Below are 27,172 nucleotides of genomic sequence, written 5' to 3'. Positions count from 1 at the left end.
TTTTGTCTCAGGATATTGTAGGCTTGTCCTTGCTTGCCTGCTGTTTTCTTCAGCTGTGCATCCTTTTCCTCCTTTGCTGATTGTTTGGCCTGGGCTAAGTATTTTATTGATAGTTCTCTTAACAAGAATTGCTGATTGGCTTGCTTGATGCCCATGTATGGGTTGGTGTTATTCATATTAAATGCTGTTAATTGACTTACTGGTGTGCTCTAGGCTTCCGTCCATTTTCAACATGATTTAAATCAGGGATGGAGAACCTCTGGTCCTTCTGATGTTGTTGGACTACAACTCCCATCATCCCTGACCACTGGCCATGCTGGCTGGGGCTGATGGGTGGGACAGAGGTTTAAATGAACTATTCATTGCTGAACTGTCAATGTTACATTTGTTAAGTGTTACCATTTTTATGAGCTACTATGAGCTACTTTGAACACAATGTGTTTGTAGGAAATGCAGTTTACAAATGTAACCATCACCTATAAAGAAACAGTTGGTGTTTATTGGGTTCCCCAGAAGACATCAGCCTCTGCTTGACCACAGGAGGGCAGTAGTGCTCTACATGGAAATGCCATAGGGAGACGATGGGACAGGAGAAAGATGTCCTTTTGCCTGTGGAGATCTAATAAATGACTGAGAAGTTTGGAAGGTAGGTGGTCTCATTGGCTGGCATCTTAGCATATCATTCATCCTCAGTTTGGCTGATAGCACTGAGGCACATCTAGTTCCAGATAAGGTCAGGTATAGAAGGCTTCCTAATTCTGTGTATCTGCTAAGAGAAACGGTCTGTAGTTCCTCTGAAGTTGCTTTTGCTTTCAGGCAAGGATGAATGCAATTCATGGTTGCAAGGATGTGAATGCAAAAAAGAAGAAGAAGCAATTTTGTCAAGTAGTTTACACTCTGCTTCTTGATAATATTTGTATTGCTTCATTTTCATAGAATAGTAGAGTTGGAAAGGGACCCTGAGGGTCATCTAGTCCAATCCCCTTCAATGCAGGAATCTCAGCTAAAGTATCCACAACAGACCCAATCTTAGCTTAACAGCCTCAAGTGAAGGAGAGTCCGCCACCTTGTGAGGGAGTTTGCTTTACTGTCAAACAGCTCTTACCACCAGAAAGTTCTTCCTGAGATTTAGCTGGAATCTCCTTCCTTGTAACTTGAAGCCCTTGGTTTGGGTCCTACCATGCAGAGCTGGATAAAACAAGGTTGCTCCATCTTCCATGTAATGTCCCTTTAGATATCTGAAGATGTCTATCATATCTCTTCTCAGTCTCTTCTTTACCAGGCTAAACATACTCAACTCCCTCAACTGCTTCTCATCAGGCCTGGTTTCCAGACCCTTGATCATCTTGGTCACCCTCCTCTGCACTTGTTCCAGCTTGTCAATATCTTTCCTAAATTGTGGTGCCCAGAACTGGACACAGGACTCCAGGTGTAGTCTGACTGAGGCAGGATAGAATGGTACTATGACTTCCCTTGACTGGGACGCTATACATCTGTTGATGCAGCCTAGACTAGCATTAGCTTTTCTCCCCCCCCCCCCTGTTGAATCACACTGGTGACTCATTTTAAGCTTGTGGTCTACAAAGACACTTAGATCCTTTTCATTTGTACTACTGGCAAGCCAGGTGTCCTCCATCTTATATTTGTGCAGCTGGTTGTTCCTGCTTAAGTGTAGAACCTGACATTTGTCCCTACTGGAATTAATTTTGTTCCTTTGGGCCCAGTTCTCCAATCTGTTACGGCCATATTGAATCCCAGTTCTGTCTTCTGTGGCATTAGCTGCCCCTCCTAGTTTGGTGTCATCTGCAAGTAAGCATGGTGCTTTGTAGATCTGGTATGACTCTTTGCAGCAAGTAGTCCTAAATTCTGAAAAATGGCATTGAAGCTGGAAGATCTCATTGAAGAGATCTATCTAGTTTAAGTCCTGCTGATGTGGAACTAGGGAATTCATTTGTTCTGGAAAGTTCAGGTCCACATCAGGAATATTTGTTGCATATGTGTATTCCTCACATCAGAGTTGTGCACCAGCATGGAATGTGTAGTTTTTCCTAATGCCAACAGTTACTGTGCATTTGTATTTCATTTTCCTGTATATTTTATTAAGTTTCATGTAAACAGACATAATGTTCAGCCACATTAAGCATGCAACATAGAAGTGTCTATACACTGATTAACCTTTGATGTTTATGTTTTGAAGGCTGTTACATGTAGCAAAGATTACTTGCTCTGGAGCAACTACTTCCCATTGCTTCTGAATATTAGTGCTAACACAATTCACAACCACCACTTCTACACCTAAGCATGCAGTGGAAAATCTGTTACTCTACCACTCTGGAAATATAAGCGGGTCTGTAGCCTGATTATGCAACAGGCTTGCTGTGGTTCAGCTTATGGAAGGGGAAAGGACACCATCATGCTCCCTCACTATCACTACCTTTGCAAATTTTGTAGAATCATTGAAGAGACGGAAGGGTCTCAAAGGCTCATCTTAGTCCAACCACCTTTGCTGTCACCTTCATTCTTGACTTTGACTTTGGATTACCATATGGCCGGGTATCTGTGTGCCTGATTCTACAAACCAATTAATTCCCTGGCTCCTTTCCTTCCATGGGAATCCTATTCATATATTTCCTCTTCTTGATACCTAGGCAGTACCCCTTTGGAATAAGTGGGGCAAAGAGATCAAGGCAGGTTTTTCCTGACAATCTCTCCACCATGAAACGCATACAACCCAAGCCCTTCTTCCACCATGCATCTTGCTTCATCTTCCCAGGATTTTGGAGTGGAAGGTACTGACTGATTCCATCTGCCAGCTTGACTGTGCTTCAAAGGCAGCAAATCCTGGGGACTTTTAAACTTACAAACAGAAACATGCATTGGAAAAAGGCTGAAAGAAAAGAACAGCTCTCTCTAGGCAGGCTGGCTCGAGCCCCAGAGCAATCTAAAGCAAGCCCCCCAGGAGCCACTCTTCAGTGACAGCCATGCAGCTTTCTTTTTGTCAATAGAGCCTGTGCTGCTTGATGCATCCAGTTTTATTCCTTAGGTGCTCTGTGAATATGATATAGAGGAAGCAAAGGGAGGAATAAAGAAAAATGACTATATCTGGTGTTGTGAAATGGACTTCCATAAGCAATATTTTAAAACTACATATACAACTTAGGATGACTAGAAAAAGAGGATCAGGCCTGGAACATCACCACTGACCTCATTAGATTTCCATCCCCCCGGTTCGTGAATCATATGCACCCTAGAAATTGAACAGTTAAGACCTATAGAATGATTGATCTCCTGGAAGGGAGCCATATTCTCTTTATTCATATGGAAACTTATGGAAGAAAATCAACCCCATATGCTGCTGTTTTACTATAGTGCCTCTAACTGCGTCATTTCTTATCTCAAGATTACATGTTACAGCAAATTGCACATCCCTTAACATGGTCCAAAGATGTCGTAAGTTTCTCCCAGTTGGCCCTCAAAGGCATATTGCTCAGGACCATCCGAACAGGCTTTTTTGAAAATAGAAAAGGAACCCCAGTTGATGAAAGAATGGAAGACACATGGACTTACAAGAAACATGGAAGGGTTTTGGGGTTTTTTGTAATTCCTAATGGAATGGAATAACATGATAAAAATGAATAAATTAGCTACTGCTATCTTATACCGGTCAGGTACCATACAATCAGAGGGGAAATAGGCCAATTTTTTTCCAGGTAAAGTGTGAGCAATTAGGAACATATTAACACACATGGTGGGACTGCCCCTTTGTCCAGTCATTCTATGGGAAAGATTTAGGCAAGAAAAAAATTCAGCTGCAAAGTGAGACAGGGTCCTAAATTCAGTCTCCAGCCTTTTTTGCTCAGTGATGTCCTACCTAAATGCAGAAGGAGCTTTTGTTATAGTCCAATGATAGCAGATCAGTTGTAAAACAAACAGGGACAGGAAGTCCTTCCAACAATAAATACTTGACAGTGATTCCATTGGGAAAACTCACACATACCAGATCAGAGATGTAAGAGAATGGGGTCTGATGCTGATTTATTTGTCTCCTGGCTTCCCTTTATTTTGTACACAAAGGCTTATTACATAGATCAAAAGCCTCCAAAATAATGTATAATTTACCTACGGTTGAATACAATCTAAGGAAGCTCAAATCTGTACAAAACCACTGACATGTTTTAGTACAAATGACACCCTATTTTCCATTTAGCAAGCATCAATCTGAGGGTTGATTGCAGTCTGGAAGCTCCGATTGTTGTTGTTTTTTGAAATTGTTATTGTTTAATTATATTTGCTGTCATTATCGGGCTTTGACAATATGCAGAGTCTCTCCCCACAACCCCTGAATATTCCAGGATAATAACTGACTGTGACATCAGCACCAGCTACAACCTTCCATCACTTGCTGCTATGGTAACTGGTATTAAACAAGAGAGCTTGCCAGTCCCCTTTAAAAGCCCAGAAGCAGTGAGCAGGGATGATGATTGGAACTCCCATTCTATTCCCCCCCCGGCACTTTCATTCAGCCTCTTCTCCAGCCAGATATGGGGCAAAACTAAAACCGTGCTTGCTACTGCAGGCAGAAGTTGAGTCAAATGTTGGATGGGTGGGTTTTGGTGGTCCAGTGGGTATATATTCTGTCATAAAGCAAACTACATATCACAGGTTCCATATTTTTGTAACATGTCCATCCGAAATCTTAGCCAGCCACCCATACTGCTTAACATCTTGGAGTCTAATCTGTCCCCTGTTCTTCTTTTGGTAGTTTAGAGTATAACCTGTTTATACTTCTATATATATGGTGAAGCAACATTAACCCTGTTTACATACTACAGTTGTGTACACTGTACACCTATTGAATGGGATGGGGGAGGGAGAGAGGAGATTTCACTCTGATCTCCCTTCCTTATTCAGATTGAGCACATATCTCATGAAAGCATCTTTACACCTAGAAACTGTACACACAAGCTGTGGAGATGTGATGGGGAGCCCTCTTTTTGCAGGGCTCTCAACCTGTGAAGAGCTCGTGCAGATGCCTTTTATATCCATATATGCTATTTTACCAGATGCTGAACTGACAAAAGGAGGGAAGTTTCTATCCTTGCTCTATGCATGCTCCGTGTACATGACTGCAAGATGTGCAGAGGACTAATGTTGCTTTGCCCCGTCAAAAGAATAGTGTGACCAGGCCCTTAACTGCTAGGAGAGGGGCAGGGGATAGGATTGACTCCCAAACATTAAGTGTGTAAGAGAGGGGTAGAAGCCAGTGGGTGTGGGACTGTGCCCTCCTCTATGCCTGTTCAGTGGACATGATCTCAGCATACATTGAGTTTCTCTGGAGTGGCAGCCAGCCCTGTGAATGCATCCTCAGACTTCTGTGTTTGCAGCTCACCAGCTTCCCAGAAAACCCTTGGCTTGAGCCAAGAGGTAGTGAGCCATGATCTTCTTGGTACACATTGGAGGTGTGTTGGATCAATGACAAGACCAGGCAGCACACTAAAAAGATCAGCTTTGGCCTTTGGGGGAGGGGAATAATGGACTCATGAGTCCCGTCTCCTGAACTCACTCCTGTCCTCTTCTCAACCTTGTCTCATGAGATGTTCTGGACTCAAGGGGAAAAGACATCGTTTGCTGCGACACTCCAGTGTGTTGTGAGTGTCTGCCAGGTTAGGTGCCAGGATGTTACAATACAGCATTCGGGAAACACCACTCTTGTGTCTTTTTTATTTTTTTAAATCCACAGTGTAGCATCCAGGAGTCTTTGAGTCCTTTCACACCCACCCAAACGCTTCTCTAACATCATACAAATGGCATGCTGTTCGTGTGCTTTCAGCATGGCTCTCTTGGGATGTGCCTGGTTTGTTTTCCAGTAGGTAAAATCATCCATGACTCAATTCAGCTCTTCAGGAGCTGTGGGATTGGAGAGGAGGTGGAGAAGAGGACTATGCACACAATACACAGTTCTATGCACCAATAAGCCACAGGCATGAGTCTCTGGAATGAAAAAGGCCAGCAGTTTGGTTCACAAGAGTTTTCCAAGCTTGCAGAACACAAAGGAAAGATCTGAAGTATCATGTATCATATGATCATTGTCAGTAGAGCACTGCAGGCTACCAGGCAGTACTGGCACCAATGGGGATTTGTTCACTAAGCCTCCTAGCTGCTTGAGGAGGGCTTGTTCTGATTGTGCTGGAGAGCAATGTGATAAGCACACTGCAGTCCAATGCGGATCCCTTTTCCAGCTGTGCCTGTAATTAAATAAGCAGAAACTTGCTATGTAGCTGCATGCTACGTATCAATTGAGCAGCTACAACACTGGATGTTGTACATATATGCTTGCTTATTAATAAATTATCTGTTCTAATTTACTACATAGAATCTGGACCTTCATGTTGATGACAACACATGATACCAGCAGTGGAATACGTTGTGTGAAGGTACTGTGGAATATTTGAGGGTTCCGCATCCTTTATCTCTCTCACATGAGGCAGCTGAGGTCTGGAAGAGGGAGAGGTTTGAGTACAATGTTATGTACTGAGTTGAATAGGATCCAAAAGGCAGCAGTCTGATTGGTCCTAGAACAATAGGATCCAAAAGGCAGCAGTCTGATTGGTCCTAGAACAATAGGATTCAGAATGCAGCAGTCTGATTGGTCCTAGAACAATGCAGCAGTATGATTGGTTGGCAGGAACTACCCAATCATGCTCCAGATAGAAGTGAATCCACAACCTGATTGGCTTACAGTAGAATTCCGGAATTAGCCAATCATGTGCAGCCCATTGTGTAAATAATGTATATAAAGCAGGTACTTTGAGGGGACATTCATTCATTCCTCCTAACCACTATGAGCTGAATAAAGAGCATGAAATCACTTTGCGACTCTGAGTATATTTCATACAACGAGAAGGGAGTGACACTGAAAGGGAAAAGGGGAGTGTTTCAAACAACAGCAGAAGCTTGAGTAAAGTGATGGGTGGAGGGACACTGAGAGCATGCTTTTAAAGAAAATAAAGCCATTTTAAGAAGGAGAAATAGCAGAAATGGGTACAACAAAGAAGCTAAAATTATTTATTTATTTACTTACTTACTGTACCTCAAACATCACTTAAAACTGCCACTTTCCTCCCTCAGTGTCACCCTATGCTTGCTCTACTCAACCCTCTGCTGGGGTTTTTTGTTTTTTGTTTAAACACCACCACCAACATCACTTCCCTCCTCTCAGTGTCCCATCATATTTGTTTTATTCCAGCCTCTCCAGTTGTTTAAAATGACTTTCCCTTTCTCTGTATTCTTCCCTCCCTACTTTACTCAAACTTCTGCCAGTGTTGAAAACCACCACTTTCCACTCTCAGGGTTCGTCGCTACTCATCAATAGCAAGGATCCATTCTGAGTATCTTTGCTTCCTTGGTAGATAGGGAAAGAGTAGGAAGAGAAAAAGAGAAGCTAGAATCTGAATCATAAATCCTGCTTGCACAGACTGTGTCTGTGACCTATATTCCTGCCAGAGGCTGAAGAGTCTTTTACACTTCTTTCTGGTATCATCTGAAACTGTTCCCAGACATGACAAATCACAAACTTGGTAAGATAACTTTAACATTTCATTCACATTTAAAACATATGGCTTGGTTGGAATATTTTGCGAATGAAGTGTTATTTGCGTCACACAAGATTGTAAGCATGATACTTTGTTTGTGTGTGAAAGCCACTGCCTTTAGGTTGATACGGTGTATCATGTGCTGTGATTTGAGGGATGGTGTTTCATACTGCATATACTGGCTAAAGAGGGATTCTGCTGCTACCTCAGTAATGTGCAATCAGAGTTTGTCTGCTAGATGAGGTTTGCCCTATCTAGGCTCAAAGCTCAGAAGAAGCAGAATGTAGCAACAGCACTTCAGGTGGAGCAGAATCACATCAGAGAGAGCAAGGCGGTGGGTATCAGGACCTTGGATAGCACACAGAAGAAGGTGCTGGCTGGAGAATTCTCCCAAAAGCAGAGCTGTTGATTCAGCAGAGTGATGAGGCCTACTGAAGGCTGACTGGTCTGTGTTTGCTGTTAGCTTCACTCCTTATGAAGAACTGCCTCTGTTTGTAAAAAGCATTTCACTCTTACAACGTGGGTCTGGTGGGGACTGTTTTGGAAATGCAACTTCTGATTCCAAGGAGTCCAGAAAGGTCACATACCCTAGCCCAGAGGGTCCTGGAGTGGGAGGTGATGGTTTCATGAGCATTGCTTCATCCGTATTCCTGTTGAAGAGTAGTCATGATGTGATACAGACATCACAAGTAGAAACTATTGATCACCCTTTCCACAAATGATGTGGGGAGTGAATGGAAGGATCATGTTCAGGGTTTTTAAAACTCCTAGTCACTTGAGAGACACGTGTGTGTGTGTGTATGTGACAAATGACCAACAAGATCAATAAATAATTTCAATAGTTGTTATCTTGTGAACCACCCTAAGATCTTTGGATGAAGTGTACATAAATTTAATAAATAATCATCATCAAGATAAAAATCTGTCCCATGTTGGTCAATGAACACCCAAGCCCACCTTCCATCCCCTGAGCCCTTTGTCCTCATGGATTTATGCCTGCTTGACTTTGTGTAGGAGGATGCAACCCTATCTACAAACAATGCAGCATTTTCTCAAGTGTCTCTTGACAGCCACAAGGTCCTACAAATGTTTGCTTTAAACTGGGGATAAGTCCTGAAGTTGGAAGACCCAAGGGGCCAGTTTCTATTCTCCAAATACCAAATTCCACATGCAAGTGCATGGAATGGATGCAACACTGGCCCAGCAATCTTATGCTATGGGAGCGAACCCTGTTGAATTCAGTAGCGCTTCCTTCCTAATGACATACATTTAGGACTGCACTACACATGTAGGGTTTCCTGCTTCAAGGCAAGCTCATAATTGCTATTTCACAAATGAAGTTTGTGTGTACACGCATGCCTGTTCTCTGGCAGCAACGAGGGAAAAGACATTCCAACAGGGATAGCAGTAAACTGAAGGCAGTGCTCAACATGCGAATACACTCCTCAGTTATCAATATTTTACTAAAGGGATGTCCTTTGACATTTGTCAAGAAAGCAACATGTCTTGTTCACTAGCCTGAGAAGTGTTGATAAAAGGATAGTTGAGAGTAGGAAGCCTCAAGAAATTAAAGTGGTACATTGCTGTAACTCTGTCCTTACCTTACCTCAAGCAACACAGGGCAAGTTAAGGACAGGAAAGCAATGGGAATGACTGCATTACCATGCTTGTTGTGGTTTGAAGACAAACTCATAATGTCACTGTAACACAGTTTGATGAAATTTAATTTCCTTGGTATTATTACCATTATATTTTTATGCAGCAGTAAAAAGGTTGATCCTTTTTCTTTCTTTGCCTGAAGACACATGGGCTTTCTGAATCTCTGCAGATTACAATGAAAGGCATCACTGTGTTCTCACTTGAATACTTTGGAAATATGTTATTATTGATCTGATGGTCAGTGGCAAAGTGCTCTGTGGCTTGCAGAGCAGGACAGCGGTAGCAGAGTGTTTAACTTTACGATGAGAGAATTTCCTTCTTAAAATATATTTTGGGGCATGTGAAGTAGCTGTCTTGGGGAAAACGCTTCTCTTGAAAGTATATAAACAAGGCAGAATAATTTGAATGCAGTATTTAAATCATTTAAATCACCAGAGCCTCAGCAATACAAATTTAAGAGATGGGAACTGGCTAGTCACATAAATGGTCGCTGCTGCATTGCTTCACAAAGACCAGACCAAGATGTCATTAAAGAAACTGCATGCATGTCTCTTCCTTTCTTCCCCCCAGAAAACTACAAAATGTGACATAACCATGGTGTGCATTTCCCTACAAATGAAACTTACAAGAATGTAGTGGGACAGTGAAATGATGTCCCTTCATGTCGTTTGTATGGGGAATTGAGGAGAAGGTGATGGCTACAGCTTCTGTCAGCAGTTGCACCATTTCTGCAATGCCAGGTTCCAGCTTAAGAAACTTAAGCATTTAGGCTATTTCCAGTCCTTCAAGATAGAGTGACTGTGCTTATGTAGCCAAAACAGTCACCATCACTCTACCCAGTGCGCAAGGGGGAGGTATCAGCAGTATCGGAGCCTTGAGGTTTGCAAAAGCGCGCACACACACACACACACACACACAAATATTCAGAGGAAAACCCCAAGGGCTGGAAAAAACACATCCCAGATTCCCTAATGAGGGCTGAGCAATTTGAGTGGGCATGGGATGCTGAGTGACTGTTGGGGCACAAGAAGAAACTGTAACACTGTTGGTGGAAATTTAAATATAAGAATGCTGTCATAAAAACATGGTTTGGTTTGTAAATAGGTAACTGAGTTGACATCTAACTGGAGCCTGGAAGATACAATGTAGAGGGGTTCTGCTGTTGGCATTCTGCCAAGAAGCAGATAGTTGGCAGCTATTAGACACTACCAAGGATGCATGATAGCCTGAGCAAGAGGAGATGGGCAGTTATCAGAAATGCAGGGCAGCAAGGCAAAGGAAGGCTAGCACCTTGGAGGGAGATCGAGGTGGGGTTCAGGACCATGGATGGTGCTCTTGCTGCTGAGCCCAAGCATCTTAGGTTGTCTCAGCAACTGATTGGGGTTTATTACAGGGCTGGGGAATCATTGACTAGTGACTCCACCCCCCCCCAAAAGTGCTGCCTCCTGGCCAGCTAAAGGGCTGACACTTTCTTCTGCAGTTGTTGGCTCTTTCCGGGTCATGAGGTTTCCAGCTTGGCAGGGTGGGAATCTCTCCTCAGGGCTCTGTTGATCCCTTGAGAAGACTGTGGATCAGCTGTCAGAGTCTGGCAACAGATGTGTCCACTCAGGGCCTCAAGGAGATGAGCTCTGGTGTTCATTGACCTACACAGGACAGATTTTTATCATGATAAAAGCATTGTAATTATTTATTGAACTTGTGGGTCAGTTGTTATACACACAAAAAGAGTCTCCCAGGTGACTAGGAGGTGGGTCATCTGGTTGGACATTGCAAGAACAGAATGCTGGACTAGGTGGGCCATTGGTATGATCCAACCGGGCTCTTCTGATGTTTTTATCAGTCTCCTCTTCAGGGCTGCAGTTGCTAGAGGACTCTGCCTCCAAGAAGTTCTGTTCTGGGCTCCTGAGAGTTGTTAAAGAGATGACTAGGTGTCGTCTAGAGTTTTCTGTCATGACAGTTGACAGTACCTTAGCCTTGGGGGCTGAATGTGGCCCTCTAGCCCTCTCTCTCCAGCCCTTCAGGCTCTGTCCAGGCCATGCACACCCTGACTGTACTGATCCTACTCTGTACCCTTCTCTAATTATGTTACCTGCATCCTTGATCTGTGACAATACCTCTTGATTGCCTGGATGAAAGGTGTGTCTGGAAAAACCCACCCCTGGCATGGTTCTCCCAGATGTTTATTCAAGAGGCAATGTGGCCCTTGGGTTGAACAAAGCTCCCTACCCCTGGCTTACATTAATGCCATAATACTTGTGCAAATCTATGGTGAGATGGCACTTGGAACGCTGTGTAAGAATCTGGTTGGCACACCTCAAAAAGGATATTGTGAAAAAGAAGGGCCAAACTGATCAAGGCACTTGAGCTTCTCCCCTTTAAAAGTAGGTTAGAACATTTGGGACTTCTAAGTTTGGAGGGGAAGGGTCAGAAAGGGAGCATATTGTGGAGATATCCACAATTATATGTGGATGATTTTGCCAATGAATTTGTTTGTTAGGCCTATCCAAACAAACAAATAACAAAAGCACACCAACCCCAGGACAGTGTTTTCCTATTAATTTCTGCATAGGGTTGTTTTTATATCTGTAACCCATCCCTGTGGTAGAACTTTTCAAGCAAAGGCATACCTTATGTATAGCTGTTGGAGGGCTGCAGCTTTGTGTGTGCTTTTCCTATGGTCCTCCTGGCAGATCCTTTGCTATCATTACTCATGTTGACACATTCTGCAAAGTAACTGAGGCAACTTTTGGGAAACAAGGGTTTCTAATTTCCCTTTCAAACTCTGAAGGGACAAAAAAGAGAATCTGCACACACACACACAGAGAGAGAGAGAGAGAGAGAGAGAGAGAGAGAGCGCAAATAAAACAGATCATGTAAACTGAAATTTCATTGTGGACTGCCTCTGCTTTCTCTGTCATACAAGGGAGTGGGAGTACAAAAACCCTTAGGTCTGGTTAGTAGAGGAGCCAGCATTTCTATACCTTAAACCTCCAGAGGTCTAAAAATTCCTGCGTTCAGATCCCATTTCAGAAGTGTAGTACAATAAAACACTGTGTTTTGTTTAAAACATGGCAATTTGAACTTTCAGGCTTGCCTTTCAAGCAGGATTTTGTAGTAGTGCTGAAAAGAGACAGCAAAAGGTTTTAATAATAATAATAATAATAATAATAAAGTTGTATTTCCCTATTTGCCTCTGGCATGCTTGGAAGCTGGTCTGCTTGCTTCAGAAACACCATAATGTTAGTGCAGTCTCCTCCAAGCTGGTGCCCGCTGGGTGCTTTGGACTACAACTCCCATCAGTCCCAGCCAGCTGGAGCTGATGGGAGTTGTAGTCAAAAACATTTGCAGAGCCCCAGGGTGCAATAGTTGCATTGGTGAGTTAGATGGGTCCTGGCTCTTTTTTCTTTTCTTTTTTTAAACAAACCTTCAAAATGACTGAGACAGGATGCTGGTGTTTACAATAAAACAGGTTTATGGACCTTGTCATTTGACATCTCACATAGGGATGACGGCAATACTGAACTGCAAAATAAGCTGCAAAGAGAAAGTCGTCATGTACCGTTCGGAGGTCACTCTGATGGATAATGACACTTTAAAACATGTTTTGCACTTTGGACTATAATTTTTTCTAAAAATGGGACAGCATCAAATACATTTTTGGGCTAATGAAAAACAGAATTGTAAATATATTAGCAAACAGGCCATCTGAATAGGCCCTGCTGGTGGTCTCTGTGGAGTCATATAACTGGGGCTGCTTGCACTTGGATAACCTCCTGGTAGCAAGAGAAAATGTTTATGAATCTAGAATGGCTCACAAACGTTAGAACAAATGATTACTTTATCCTGAAAAACTGAACTGCAAGTGACTTCTCCTGGCAGTTTGTCATTGCTTCGTCTCCCACTTTAAAGCATTTGGTCACCCTGCCAATAAGTAAAGATAACGTGGCTGAATGCTGACGCTGAGTTGCAAGCAGACATTTGCAAGATGGCAGAGTGAACAGCTCACAAACAGAAGGCAGCCTATGAATGGATCTTACTGCCAAGGGAGGAGGAATGGCAAACAAATGGGAAGAACCCATAGCTGGCTTCTGAATCCTCTGCCCAAGCCTTGATGCCTCTGCTTGTACAAAACGTCTATAGTAGGTTGAGAGAGATGTTCCAGGTGCAGCCTATTAAAGCTGATCCATGTTTGTTACTTTGAGAGCTCCTCACTCTGTTAGTTTTAAGCATCATAGTATGTGAGTGTTTTGCAATCCTCAACATGTTTACCCCAAATCACCCTGCAAGGGAGGGAAAACTTGTCACTCCCACCCGGACAACATGGAGAACTGTATGACTCAGATCACGCAGGATCTTATTCCCAGAGTAGGAAGCTAAAAGCAAGGTCTTGACCCTGAATGGTCTTCCACCTTGCTTCTCTGACATGGCTTTTAGATTTTTTCTTTATCTCCGTGTTCAGGAGATGGGAGACTCTGAGCTTTCATTACATGTGTCAGGCAGCATGCTGTTTCAAAAGAGGCAAAACCAGTAACCCTGAACTGGACATTGCACTCCCTACAATTTAATGCACCACCAGCCAGACATTCTAAATAATCCCTGGTGCTCTCATTCCAAACCCCATGGCAAGCAGTTTCACGTCTATAAATAGGCATACTACAAATAACAGCTAGCATCGGACTATCAACATATGCAAAGGCCTGCAAAGTTATCGGAGGAAGAATACAACAGAGAGGCCAGGCACCAATGCACGATTACTTCCATTTCACAGACTTCTTGCTCTGTTCTTCCCAAGGCCTGATTTATGCATGCCACAGGGCAATGCCAAAATGCTTACCCATGTAAATGTTTCACACATGCCTTGACACATTTAAATGCATCTGCAATATGCACCATTTGTTTGCATGAAGTGCTAATAGCATGACATCAGCATGCCCATCTGGGTACCCATCACTAGCAGGCTAATACTGCATGGCAATGGGCTACCATTTGTGATGGTGGCAGATGTTAAAGAGTCCAGTGTGGTTGCATATGGACTGCAATAAGATACCGTTTGGCAAACGGTTGTCTTTATTCACGCTGAAAGAAATGTTAAAGTAATGAGAGAAAATATTTATGGACCCGTAGAGAGAGAAAGAGAGAAACATGTAAATGTATCCAGAGTATGGCCCATTCCACTTCCTAGCGGCAAAGCACCATGTAGAGAAGAGAATTATGGGATCTCTTTACAGGAATCCACTGAACATACATCTTTGATTGGGGAAATGGAACATATAATGAGTTGTGAACAGTCTTGGTCATAAAAACATGCCTAACTCAATTCCAACTGGTTTCACAGTAGACCGATTGAAAACACAACTAAATCCAGATGCAACTCAACCTGTAGGAAGCGTAGAAATAAGGCATGCCCTCCTGAATGACACTTATATAAGTACCAGAGAGCCAGTGTGGTGTAGTGGTTAAGAGCGGTAGTCTCGTAATCTGGGGAACCGGGTTCGCGTCTCCGCTCCTCCACATGCAGCTGCTGGGTGACCTTGGGCCAGTCACACTTCTTTGAAGTCTCTCAGCCCCACTCACCTCACAGAGTGTTTGTTGTGGGGGAGGAAGGGAAAGGAGAATGTTAGTCGCTTTCAGACTCCTGAAGGGGAGTGAAAGGCGGGATATCAAATGCAAACTCTTCTTCTTCTTCTTCTTCTTCTTCTTCTTCTTCTTCTTCTTCTTCTTCTTCTTCTTCTACCATGCTGTTTGCCTGTGTCCATGTGAGTTCAGAAAGGCGATAGAGGGTGGAATTCAGTATAGCATGGGGGGGGGAATAAGGTCCGCTCGTGTAACAGGCCTCTCCTCCTCCCACACCCCACACCACCTAAGCCTATTCTGAGGGTTCCCCCAACCCTCCAGAGCAGATTAGGGAATGCAGGGGATGATGAAGTCCTATCGCATGAGCAGACCTCATTCCACACACATATCAACTGTAGCTGAAGTGTGTGTGTGAGAGAGAAGCAGGACTGGGGAGGGGGGAGAATCTGGGCTTTATTTCTTCAAAATGGGCCTCTGAAGCCCAAAAGGACTTCTGCAGGAGAGAACCTGATGCAAATATCATTGCATATTGCTTGTCTCTGCATCTCCATTGTCTTAGGATTGATGTGCATGTTTGTGAACCACTGGCAGAGGAAGAGGAGTGCACTGCTCCCGGCAGCACGATCCCGGTGGGGTGCCATTGCGGCTGCACCCCCCACCCACGCTGGGTGCCACAGCCCTGCAGGCGGCGTGCCACACTCCCAGGATGCACGCCAGACCCACCCCTGCCTGCTTTCTGCCCCCCCCCAGTGCCGGAGCATGAAGCTCCGCCACTGTTGTGGACATCACATAATATCTCATCATTTGCACTTGGAGGCAATGTCAGGTGATATGGAAGCAGATGATATGTGATGGCTCTTTTTTTTACAAATGCCATCACTTCATAATACAATCTGGATGTACCAACTCATCCTTGCATTCCCTGCCTCATAGCTTTGCTTTCTGACTTCCATGATGTGCAGGCTGCTCAGTATGTTCAGAAGCAGAAACTGAAGCCTGCCAAGTTGCTTCTCTACTACTACCTAATATAGCTACACCTTTTTTTGGGGGGGGATTTTTGAGCTGCTTTGCTATCCTCTTCCTGTCCCTGCCATGATGTATGCATTGCACACTTTATGGATCATCACTGGTCATTTAATGACTTACTTTCCTCGCAGTGGGTGGTGGTCATTTGTAGCCACTGGTAAAAGCAAACATGATCCCACCCCATCCCTTCCCCCTTCACATCACAGCCAGAAACAACAGACGATCACCTCTCTATGCAATCAGAGCCTCCATATTTGTATGTTTTAAAGTGGCCACTTCATGACTGGCTGCCATCGGATTCCACTTGCAGTCACTGGGAGACTTTCTTTCAAGAAGAGCACAAAAACTATCACAAGACCTGTCCTGTTTTCAGGCAAGCAACAGAAATCTGTAGGCACGGGTTTAAGTCCTGGCTAATGTGCCTGTGATGCTTGCCTGTGCAGAGGGGCCATCTTTGTACAATATGGGGCTTCCCCTCCCCTTCTTAGGCACGATTCTGCTTTTTATTAGCGCAAACTGGCAATGAAGGAGATGGGGATGGTGTGTTGTGAGTTACTGGGGCGAGGGAAGGGAGAGCTGGTGCTAGTTCCTTCTTTAATGAAAACCAGCTTTTCCAGAAACAGAAAAGACCTTGATAAACCTCCTGGCTTCCTGCTAGGGGGTTTATTCACCCTTCCTCTTGGATCAAGCACCAGTTTTGGCTGGGATCTTGTTTTAAGACTTTCCACCTTAGGTAATTTATTTCGTTCACCACGGAGAATAACTTTAGGGCAAACAAAAGGATTTGTGCTTTACTGGTTGATCCAGTATGGACCACACATATATTTGGATGTTGTTATTGAACATAACATATACCCTCCACCCAATAACCAAGCACCATAGGATTTATCAGCAGTGGTGTAATGACCAGTGATACAGAGAAGGGCATCTCAAGGACAACAAGAAGCATAGCCATGGTCCCTTGGCTGCATGTTATTATTTGTAATTATTGTAGGAAATTATTTACATAGTATCAACAGTTATCTGAAGTGGAGCATTATTACACTGCTCAAGCAGCAGGTAGGGGGGGAAACTGACTGATGCCAGTGGCATTTGCCCACATGCATGTTGTATGGTTACAAGTTGATGACTTATCACTTCCAATGCCTACAGTTTCCTTTGATGCCTTCTAGGTGACCCAGAATGAAATCAGCCTGGCTATTAAAAGCAATGGGCTGGCACAATAAGTTGTAAGTTGGTTGTAAGCCAAATCCGGACACACTGTTCTGTAACTCTGCCTGTCAGTATAGGAATAGCTCCTGAGCATGAAATTCTAATTCTTAAGATTATTATTGTGGACATTTTAAACAGGGCCAAAGTAGACATGGCAAGCAAGCACAGAAAACAGCAACTATGTGTCTAGTTCCCCTCTCCCCTTCTTTTCTATAACATCTAGTACAGGGGGTCAGTAAACTTTTTTAGCAGGGGGCCAGTCCACTGTCCCTCAGACCTTGTGGGGGGCTGGACTATATTTTTTTGGGGGGGGATGAACGAATTCTTATGCCCCACAAATAACCCAGAGATGCATTTTAAATAAAAGGACACCTACTCATGTAAAAACACGCTGATTCCCGGACCGCCTGTGGTCCGGATTGAGAAGGCGATTGGGCCACATCTAGCCCACGGGCTTTAGGTTGCCTACCCCTGGTCTAGTATATAAGACCTCATACTGCAATATCAGGACAGTCTGTGTATTTTGACCCAAGCCTCCCTCACATGGTTGGCAGTCTGAGATGGGAATGGAGTAGATGCAGAAGACACAGAAAGCCATGACATCATCATGTGATGATCTTGACTTGTATTGACCTAATGGCCAGACATCCATTTTTACCAGTCCCTGACTCTCCCAATGACAACACTTTAGTGCCAGTGGAATATTGGTTCTAGTCTTCCTCTCTGCAAATTTGTGATCTTCTGGAGAAACACACACTGAAACTTTCTGGGTGTTTCCCATTAACTTTTTTTATTAATGTGTTGCTGGGGTGAAATTACCCAGCCATGGGGTATGAGTAATTCCTGGCCAGGCTGACCCAGAGATGATAATTTGGCCTTCTTCCTGATACCTTCTTTAGTATGGAGATTGGGAAACCATATTAGTATAGGCATTCCTGATTGGCTTTTTACAAGCCCCGCCTTGGAGAGATTGGTTGGTCTGTGTCACAGGGAATGGGTAATGCCCTCTTCTCCATCCTGAATATTCTGAGGTTTAAAAAGAGTCAGGATAGTTCCCCATCTCTCTTTTGGCTTCCTGGTTTCTGTGTCAAACATATTGGGCTGGTGCTTCTTCGGAGCCCAGGGAACATGTGCCTGTTGCCATTTCAAAATGGCCTGAACCAAAGACTCTCAGAAGGTGTATGTAAGTTTTGGCCTCTGTTTGATATTCCCATATCTAGGCTAGGAAGGCATCGCATAAGCATTTTTGTATTTAGTTAGCACAGAATTGTAGAGTTGGATATATTTAAATTACTTTATCTGCTTCTTTTCCATAGTAAGCTACCTTTCTTTTTAATAAGAGTTTGGTCTAAGAAAGGATTCTGTTTTCAGCTGTGTTTAATGAAAAAGTCTACCTGGATTCTTAGGCTATATACTTTCATGGAGAGGGTTTCATGCCCAGATTAGCAAAGTGAGCTTGGCTTGGGCATACAAGTGGCTCCCAGGTCTTAAAGCAGGTCTTCCCCCGGAGCTTATGTTTACTTTCAAGTTAGCATGAACTATGTTGTTGGTGGTAGTAATGAAATATCTGCCCATGTTGCTAAATACCCATGTTGCTAAATTACATAGAAGTATGGCATGGATTCAGTTTACCTCCTTCACAAATTCTAGCACATAGGTTAGCTGCAGTTACAAAAGGGTAGAAAACCTTGATAAGTTCTACATTACGGAGTAGGAAGGGGTAACTATACACTTGGCATATGTTCCTGGTGACAGCCAACCACCCCACTATAATCTGTTATATAGTTTGGCCCACAGTGGAAAAAAGCCCATTAAGACCATGGCATTGAAGTTTCCAGCGTGGAGCAGGGGGCTAAATGTTAGCAACTGTATTAGCAACTTAAAGTTTCACTGCAAACAGCCCTAGGTGTTCTATATAAAAGCCTTAAATGTAAATAAAATAGAAAGATGAGGTAATGCTGGCCTTTTAATTTCTTAGGACAAGTAGAGTTGGCAAAAAAGGAAATAAGTAATGGAGAAATGACTGGGCGGGAAACTGACGTGTTTTCTGTCACCCATCTCTTTCTAGTATTGGTACCACCATGATACAAAGTACTTCAAGTCTTGTTTTGGGAGGCTGGAATAAGCCTATGGGGGCTTTCGGTGCATTTTGGGTGACTGGACGGGATTCTCTTTTCTGCTGGGAAATGTTGTGTGAAAGAGAAAAAGGGCAAAGTGAATCAACTCGTAAGGCAGTAATATACATTGGGGAGAGAGAGAGAGATGGCAAATTTAAGATGAGAAAAGAACTTTGAGAAAATGAGGCTGCAAATGGGGAGAGGGAGAGGAAAGATGGATAATGGCTCGAGTGTATCTTGCCCAGCTGGAATGGTCTGAAGGGCTATCTGTCTTGCCTTTTTATTGTTTACTGCAGTGGAAAATCAGGGTTAATAGTACAAACAGGAATAGTACAAAGAGGAACAGCACGTTCCATGAGGAAATCTAGAGATGGTTATCCAAACCTGACAACTGCCTAAGAGGCATCGCAGGGGAGGCAGCCCTCAGCGCTGCTGCCGTGGGCAGTTCAGGTAGACACACACACTTGCCTCTTGCAGAATGGATGGCAGAGGAGAGAGGTGCCCAGTGGGAAGCAAAGCGGGGTGGTCTGTTTGGCTAGGGAGCCCTGAACTACAACTTGGGGCTATTTTGCGGTGACCTGGTGGAGTCTTTCTGAGCTTTTCTTTTCCTACCTCGTACTCTTTTCCATTCTAAACTGTGAGCTCCCTGTGGGCACAACAAATGTGTTACTATGTGTTTGCATAGCTTCTCATATTATGGTGACCTAATCTCCACTGGGGCGTCTAGGCATGACTATAATAATAAAGGATAATAAATGAAGAATGCCACAATAGAAAAAGGAAAGGAAGGAGGGCAGGGTAAAACAAGTAGTGGGGTTGGGGGCTGCAGAAAAGTAAGTAAGAAAGATTTCATGGGAATATTTGACTTTGAATGTATGCAAACCAAATGCAGACTCTCAAGGATACAAGCCTTTTAGGAATAGTGCTTGTGCATATGACAAAGAGGTTTGCAGCTTGTAAAATTCTATTTTTCTCTCCAACTGTTAAATCTGTCAAGTTTCACATGCGCAAAATTTGAAAGCATTTCTACACAATTGTACAGGTTTGTCATGAGTCCCTTTCAGTCCCAGCAGCAGCAGCAGCCTGCACCTTTGTTGTCCAAAGTACTGCCTCCCCCTTTCCTTCCCCAAACCTTCACATTTTCAGTGGCTGACCTGCCAACACACTGAGCCAAGGAATTTGGTTGAAGATGGACCAGTTCTGTCTAAGTGGTTTGCATCTCTGTTGTTGTACGGTGCCATAGTTATTGCTTCCTCCCATCCATTGCTGTCCATCAGCCAAAATGTTACATTCTACTATGATCTTCGGCCATATCCTCACTTCCAGTAACTGCAGCCTTGGCATGACCTAAGAAAATAGAATTGTGAGGTCAATCGAGCTTCACAGTTCAGGAACAGTATGACCCAGAAAGACCTTTGCTAGCAGACAAGAGCACAACAATAATGGTCATTGTGTTCTACCACTAGCTGAATCCTACCACCTTGGACTCATCTCAAAATAACAATGTGGTGCACATCATCCAGTGGCAGTTGTGAAGTCGCTGCACATCTGCCCCATGTAAAAAAAATCAGCATGGAAATATGCTAAATGTTAAATGACTAGAAGTGTTAAAGGAGAAACCGCTATTGTGACAGCAGCTCCTGTATGCTGAATCTTTTCATGGCCACACTGTGACTTACAGTGAAATATCTTCTGATTAGTTCTTAGAGCATCAGGAGAGAGAGAGAGAGACAGAGACAGAGACAGAGAGAGAGAGAGATGAGTGGTTGAGGAAGAGGTGGCAGCTAGTAGCATGCCCCTATCATCAATTTCAGTTGTCTGGAGAGTCTAATTCTAGTGATTTTGGGTCCCAGCTGCAAAGTCTCTTGTTCAAAACTGCCTCCTGTTGTGAACTTAAGGACAAATGAAAAGCCCTACCAGATCAGGCCACATGCCCATCTAGTCCAGCATCGTGTTCTTAGCGATGTCAATAAGATGCCTCTGGGACTCCCACAAGAAGGATTTGAGTTCAATAGCACTCACCACTTCTTAGCAGGGGTACCATTCAAGAATGGCAAGTGAGACCACTGACCCCTCCTACCAGTCTTTCAAACCTCATAACTATTTCTTAAAAGTGTTACAAGGCATAAAAAATAACTGCCACAAGTATTGCTAAAACGTGCTCCCCCTTTTTTTTTGCAGGTTACAGGGCAATTCCATACCTGTCTGTCAGGGAACTGCCATCGGAGCCAGAGGCGGAGGGAAGGCTCCAGAGGGATGCCGGAGAGGGTCCCAGTAGGGAGAGAGGCAGCCCATCTGCTGGGGAAGGAAATCGGCGTAGCACCAGTGGAGAAGGGGGGCAGATGGGGGAATCAGAGAGGAGGCTCCAGGACTCCTCGCCGGAGACCAGCGGGGAGAGCACGGGTCCTCCGCTTCCCACACCCTCCCTGCGCAGAAGACTTCCGCGCAGGGAGAGTAGGAGGAGACTAGGCGTCAAAGAACTTCTTTGCTGGAAGAAGTTCAAGAAATGCCCACTGACAGATTCTGCCAGCGATTGAGACAGCGATTGGGTGGCTGTCCGGACAGAAAGGGTTCACCCAGGTAACCCAGCCAGGAGTGGCGACAACTTACACACGAGCAACCCCTAGAACCATTACACTGTCTATATAAGTGTTACTGTGGATCTGCAGAGTGTTCTTACTACACTAGTCCTCAATGTGAGGGTCACATAGCTTGTAGTCTCAAACTTCTTTAACCACCTGTGCATTTACTGATAATTTTCTGCTGTAACCAGTGGCTAACACGTTGCTTGCATTTAACCTCTCACCCCACCAATGGAATTTTTCCTTGCACAGTGTCCCTCGTATGATTGCATTAATAATATCTAGTCACCATTTGTGCCTTGCCTCCAGGAATAATACTCAGATCACCCTATCCCACTCACCCCTTCTTATCCTGCTGTTCCTTGCCTGTAGGCACATCTGGTCTAGTGTTCCTTGCTTGCTCCTGAGAAGGCCTGTTTGTGGCACATGATAATCTGGATGAGTAACGTTAAATTGTAAGAGAAGAGAAAGTGTGGCGTGGGCATGCCTGGGCAGAGCAGGATTGTTTTTATTTCATGTAACAAAATGTATATAACACATGATTATAAGGAAACCTCTGAGTAGTTTACAAGCTAATTGTGGATATCTCTGTCTGGCCTCATAATACTCCGAGAACGTTGTTTAACCTCTTCCCCTCCCAATTTTGCTGGCAAATCAGAAAGCTTGTGCATTCCTTACCTTAGAGTCAGAATGTGTGTGTTTATATGTGTGTGGTGGGGAAGGGGGAGGGTGTATAGTTAGTGGCTGTTGGGAGAGCCACACATATGGAACAAGTTATTTATTATTTGTTAAGGTTCCATTTGTGCTTGCATACAGCATATTAGTTACATTTTGGGCTCTTCTACAATTTATTGCATAAATGTAGTTGAGTAAGACAAGGTTTCCTAAAGGCAATGCCATTTGTCCAACACACTTGTGCAATAGACCTCCTGGAGTCTTTGTCAACCTTTATCCTTTTAACACACTGAATCTGCACAAATACATAAGGCTGTGTGTTTTACAAAATTCTTGCTTCCCTTTGGAAGCCACAAAGAAGTAGAGTAGGGTGTGATGAGCCCAGGATGTCAGGGTGTTGTTCTGGGGGTTTGCCCCCCTGGTATAGGGGGTGATTTGATTAGAGGCTCCTTCATTTGGGGCAGATTATGCACCTGGCTCCCTCACTCCCACTGAAATCAGTGGCCCTTTAATGTGTCTTGCTGGCTGGATTGCCATTTTACGTGTGACCAGCATGTTGCACAGCAGGCAACCTTGAGTAAGGAAGCCTTGATAGCAAAGATGCCATCAGGAGGATGTGATTGACAGCAAAGAAATGATGGAAGCTTTAAAGAGTGCTTAACTCTTCCCATGCCAGTCTTTTGTCTCTTGCAGTTTCCCTTCACCTCAGGTACTCTTGCACATTTAGATCTGTTTTTGTGAGGATAATTCAGCAAGCAGGGGAGAAGATGAATTGGAGGTCCGTATAGTTAAAGCTATGGTTTTCCCAGTAGTGATGTATGGAAGTGAGAGCTGGACCATAAAGAAGGCTGATCGCCGAAGAATTGATGCTTTAGAATTATGGCGCTGGAGGAGACTCTTGAGAGTCCCATGGACTGCAAGAAGATCAAACCTCTCTATTCTGAAGGAAATCAGCCCTGAGTGCTCACTGGAAGGACAGATCCTGAAGCTGAGACTCCAATACTTTGGCCACCTCATGAGAAGAGAAGAGTCCCTGGAAAAGACCCTGATGGTGGTAAAGATGGAGGGCACAAGGAGAAGGGGACGACAGAGGACGAGATGGTTGGACAGTGTTCTTGAAGCCACCAGCATGAGTTTGCCCAAACTGCAGGAGGCAGTGGAAGACAGGAGTGCCTGGTGTGCTCTGGTCCATGGGGTCACGAAGAGTCGGACATGACTAAACGACTAAACAACAACAACAACAACAACACTTGGAGTCACAGTAAAGCGTGGGGACTTTGATCTGCAATTCTTAGTCTTGTCACATGAAGCAGCAGGATGCAGTCCCAAAGGTTCCCATTTCTGGACTAGGTGGAATCTTTCTTGATCCTGTCATTATACCAACTTTGGTAACCCAAAATTCCCAGTTACCCAAACTGCCCCTGTGCTCACTATACTTTCAACTGTTGTAGAATGAGCCTTCATTAATCTGATTTGTTGGTTATCTAAATATCTTTGGCATTACACCCCCACCCCCTTCTCTGCCCAGCACATAAATGAGGTTGCATTGTATCGTCCCTTCTAGCTATTTAGCTGTTGGTATTGGAATTAAACAGCTATCATTAACGAAAAACAGAGGCCAGGCTATTTCCTGGCATAAATTGATTTGGTATGGAGTTGAACAGCTGAGTGAGACACCAAAACAGGAAACATATTTTTATGAATTGTTCTCTCTCTCTCTCTCTCTCTCTCTCTCTCTCTCTCTCTCTCTCTCGTTTTGCTTCTTGTCAAAGAAGAAAAAAGAAATTCCCGAGGAGTAAAGAATAAGGACAAAAGCATTTTCAAAGTCTTTGCTGGATTTTGGAAGACTCAAGTTGTTTTTGTTTACTGTGTGAGGTTCATCCCCCTCCCAGTTTCCCCTTCTCTGCCTTTGGGGCATGCATTCCAAACCAGGAGGGAGCCCACAAAAGGAATGGTCTTTCTTGTATCGCTCCCTCCTTGTGACAGCAAAGAAATGAGTAAGCATGGAAGCCAAAATGGGAGAGGGCAAAGGAGGAGACAGCATCAACCAAAGGTTACAGAGCTACTCATACTTTTGCAGAAAAATAGGGCAGAGGGTCAAAATGACCTGTACCTCAACCCCCCCCCCAAAAAAACCCAGATGGGCTAAGAAACTTCATGCTACCAGGAAACATTGGAAGCAGACAGCAGTGCACAGGTGCAAATTCTCAGCTGGGTGAGGCTGGGGAGTGAGGCAGAAGAGGGGGAGTAAGTGATTTAACTAGGATCTAAGAGAAGAAGGAATCAGCCTCTAAGGACATGCACTGTCAGACGCACATCCTCCAAGCTCACTTCCTATCTTTGAAAGGGACTTCTAATTAAGCTGTGAGAGTGATGGTCCCCCCCCCAACAACTTAATGGATTGCAGGGCAGGAAGATTTAGCCATGCAGGGCATTAATCTTCAGTGACATGATACGTATCTTGCAAAGTAAAAGAGTATGGTAGACAGCCTATGTGCAGTTCTCTAAATAAGCTCTTCTCTCCCTTTGATTCACGACCCAGTTTGTTTGCTACAGCCCAGTCTTGGTTAGTGAACGAATAGAAAACAGTATGAAATTTCAGCAGACAGTTAGCACAGAAGGTTGAAACACTGTATTCTGGACACTATCATTTCAGGGTTGCAGAAAAGAATCAGTGCTGATGGATCTATTCTAGTGCTCTCTCTGTGTGGAGTGGTGAGGCATGGAGGTTCAGACAGATTGCCATATGGCCAGGAATTGCACCCCCTCTCCGGGAACATGCATACTGGACTGAGTCTAGAAGACCCTGTCAGCGGTAAGATTACACACATGTAAAAAATGCTATGAAAATGTGTGTGTGTGTGTGTTTTTAAAAAAAAACGCTTCGAAAAATACATTGAATTGTGCATAGCTCCTTGCCGCCATCTAGTGTCACACTTGTATATTGCACTTTACAACATGTTTAAAACGTTTTATTCACAGCTGTGTAGCTGAGTCCTCAGTGTAATTTGAGACAACATTTTTATTTGGGGAGCATTATGTGTAAAATACTTTTAATACTTCACAATAATAAGCAGAGATATAGGTGTTCCTGAGGATTAACCACATTTTGCTTGTAGAGAACTTCCTTCCACCTTCCTTTAAGAGGTGGTTCTGCTAACCCAAATTAGAAACTCATGCAAACAGTCCATTTGAGTGAGAAATGGAATAACTCAGGTGAACGGGCGATGACAGCATGTGTTCCCTGTATTAGAAAAATCAAAAGATAATTACTCTAATCATAGAAACAGTCGGTTCACCATGATCTTCCACTTTGGATGTTAATTGACCATAACACTGGTTAACCCTTTTCCATGTGGGCTATTTTTCCTAATCAATACCTCCATCCCCCCCCCATTGCTTACCCACTGAAATCTATGGACTCAGTTTCCTCCATCGCATGGCATGGCAGTTGGATAGAGGAGATTATCATAGCTTGAGGGGAAAGGATTGAGTAGTCCTTTCCCCTGTAGCTCCAATCAGATTTGCAGCTGCCCATGGCCATAGTTAAATAAACAATACAAAGCAAAACAAACAACAACAAACAGCTGAAAGACCGTGCAGTAGGTTAGGACTTACGCCACAGTTAGCATTTGATTGCAAGCTGTGACCCATATGACTGGCTCTTAAGCTGGAACCTTTGTCAAGGTTCACATTCCCTCAAGGGCCACATAACAGTGGTGCGTGTAGCAAATATTGGTACAACCACACACACAAACCACCCCCTACCCTCCGTGCAGGCAAGCAAGGTATATTATTACAGTTCCAGGACACATCCCAATCAGGTAAAAGCACAAAAGGATGAGGGCCAGTGAGGGTTGTGGCCTGGGAGGGTCTGGCCAGCACAGAGTTTTGAGGGCTGGATAGAGAAGATGGGTTGTGGGGGGGGGGCACATTTGCCTGCTGGGCCTGAGGTTCTCCACTCCTCCCATAGGGAAAAGCCACTTCAAGGGGAGCAAGCAGACACTGTGTACCCCAGCGGGGCACACACAATGTTTGTATGCGTTCAGAAAATGGCTACAGAAAAAACTATGGGTAGGGCAAGGATCTCACACCCCTTGGCCCTGAATACTTCCCTAAGGCACCATCTGCACGATACATTTAAGGCAGGAGTACCACACCACTTTGGACAGTATTGGCTTCTAGGAACAGTACTTTGTTAAGAGTGATGAAGTACTTTGTTAAGAGTGATCACACAGCTACAATTCTCAGAGTGGCTTAACAGTCAATTTTTGTTTCCAGAGAATTCTGGAAATTGTAGCTCTCTGAGGGGAATAGGGGTCTCCTAGTGACCATCAGCACTTTTAGCAAAACTACAATTCACAGAATTCTTTGTTGGAAGCGATGACTATTTAAAGTCGTATGACACCGCTTTAAAGTTATCGTGCAGATGAGGCCTAAATTATGAGCAGCTGTCCTTAACAGAAGCATCTGTTAGGGTTTTGTTAGTGCATTAGAATAATGTGTGGTTCCACCCCCCTCCCATTCATAAGATTGTTTTAATGGAGTTTCCTCTGCAGTGACATCCACACTGCTTACTCGTTTAGATTTTAGAAAGGAGGGCAAGACCTCGGGAAAGCTTTTTAATGAGCAATTCATTGCCAGAGTAGAGTTCAGTTTTAAAAAAAGAAAGTTATTTAAGGACAACTGATCTTCATAGTGTTGATCTGATTGCTTCTATTATTCACTGCTTTAG

The 27,172-nt window shown here is 43.9% G+C and overlaps 1 long non-coding RNA gene across 1 annotated transcript in view; it reads left to right on the top strand.

The window, feature by feature from the left end:
- Window positions 1–6,369: 6,369 nt before the first annotated feature.
- LOC128402589 (uncharacterized) overlaps window positions 6,370–27,172 on the top strand; it is a 34,390-nt gene continuing 13,587 nt past the window's right edge. Inside the window, exon 1 of the long non-coding RNA XR_008327749.1 lies at window positions 6,370–6,434. This is a non-coding gene — a long non-coding RNA (uncharacterized LOC128402589). The remainder of the gene's footprint in view (window positions 6,435–27,172) is intronic.

Source organism: Podarcis raffonei, chromosome 1 (genome assembly GCF_027172205.1).
Source record: "Podarcis raffonei isolate rPodRaf1 chromosome 1, rPodRaf1.pri, whole genome shotgun sequence".
NCBI lineage: Eukaryota > Metazoa > Chordata > Lepidosauria > Squamata > Lacertidae > Podarcis > Podarcis raffonei.
Note: the sequence above shows the minus strand (reverse complement) of the source record. Positions and strands in the feature narration are given on the sequence as shown.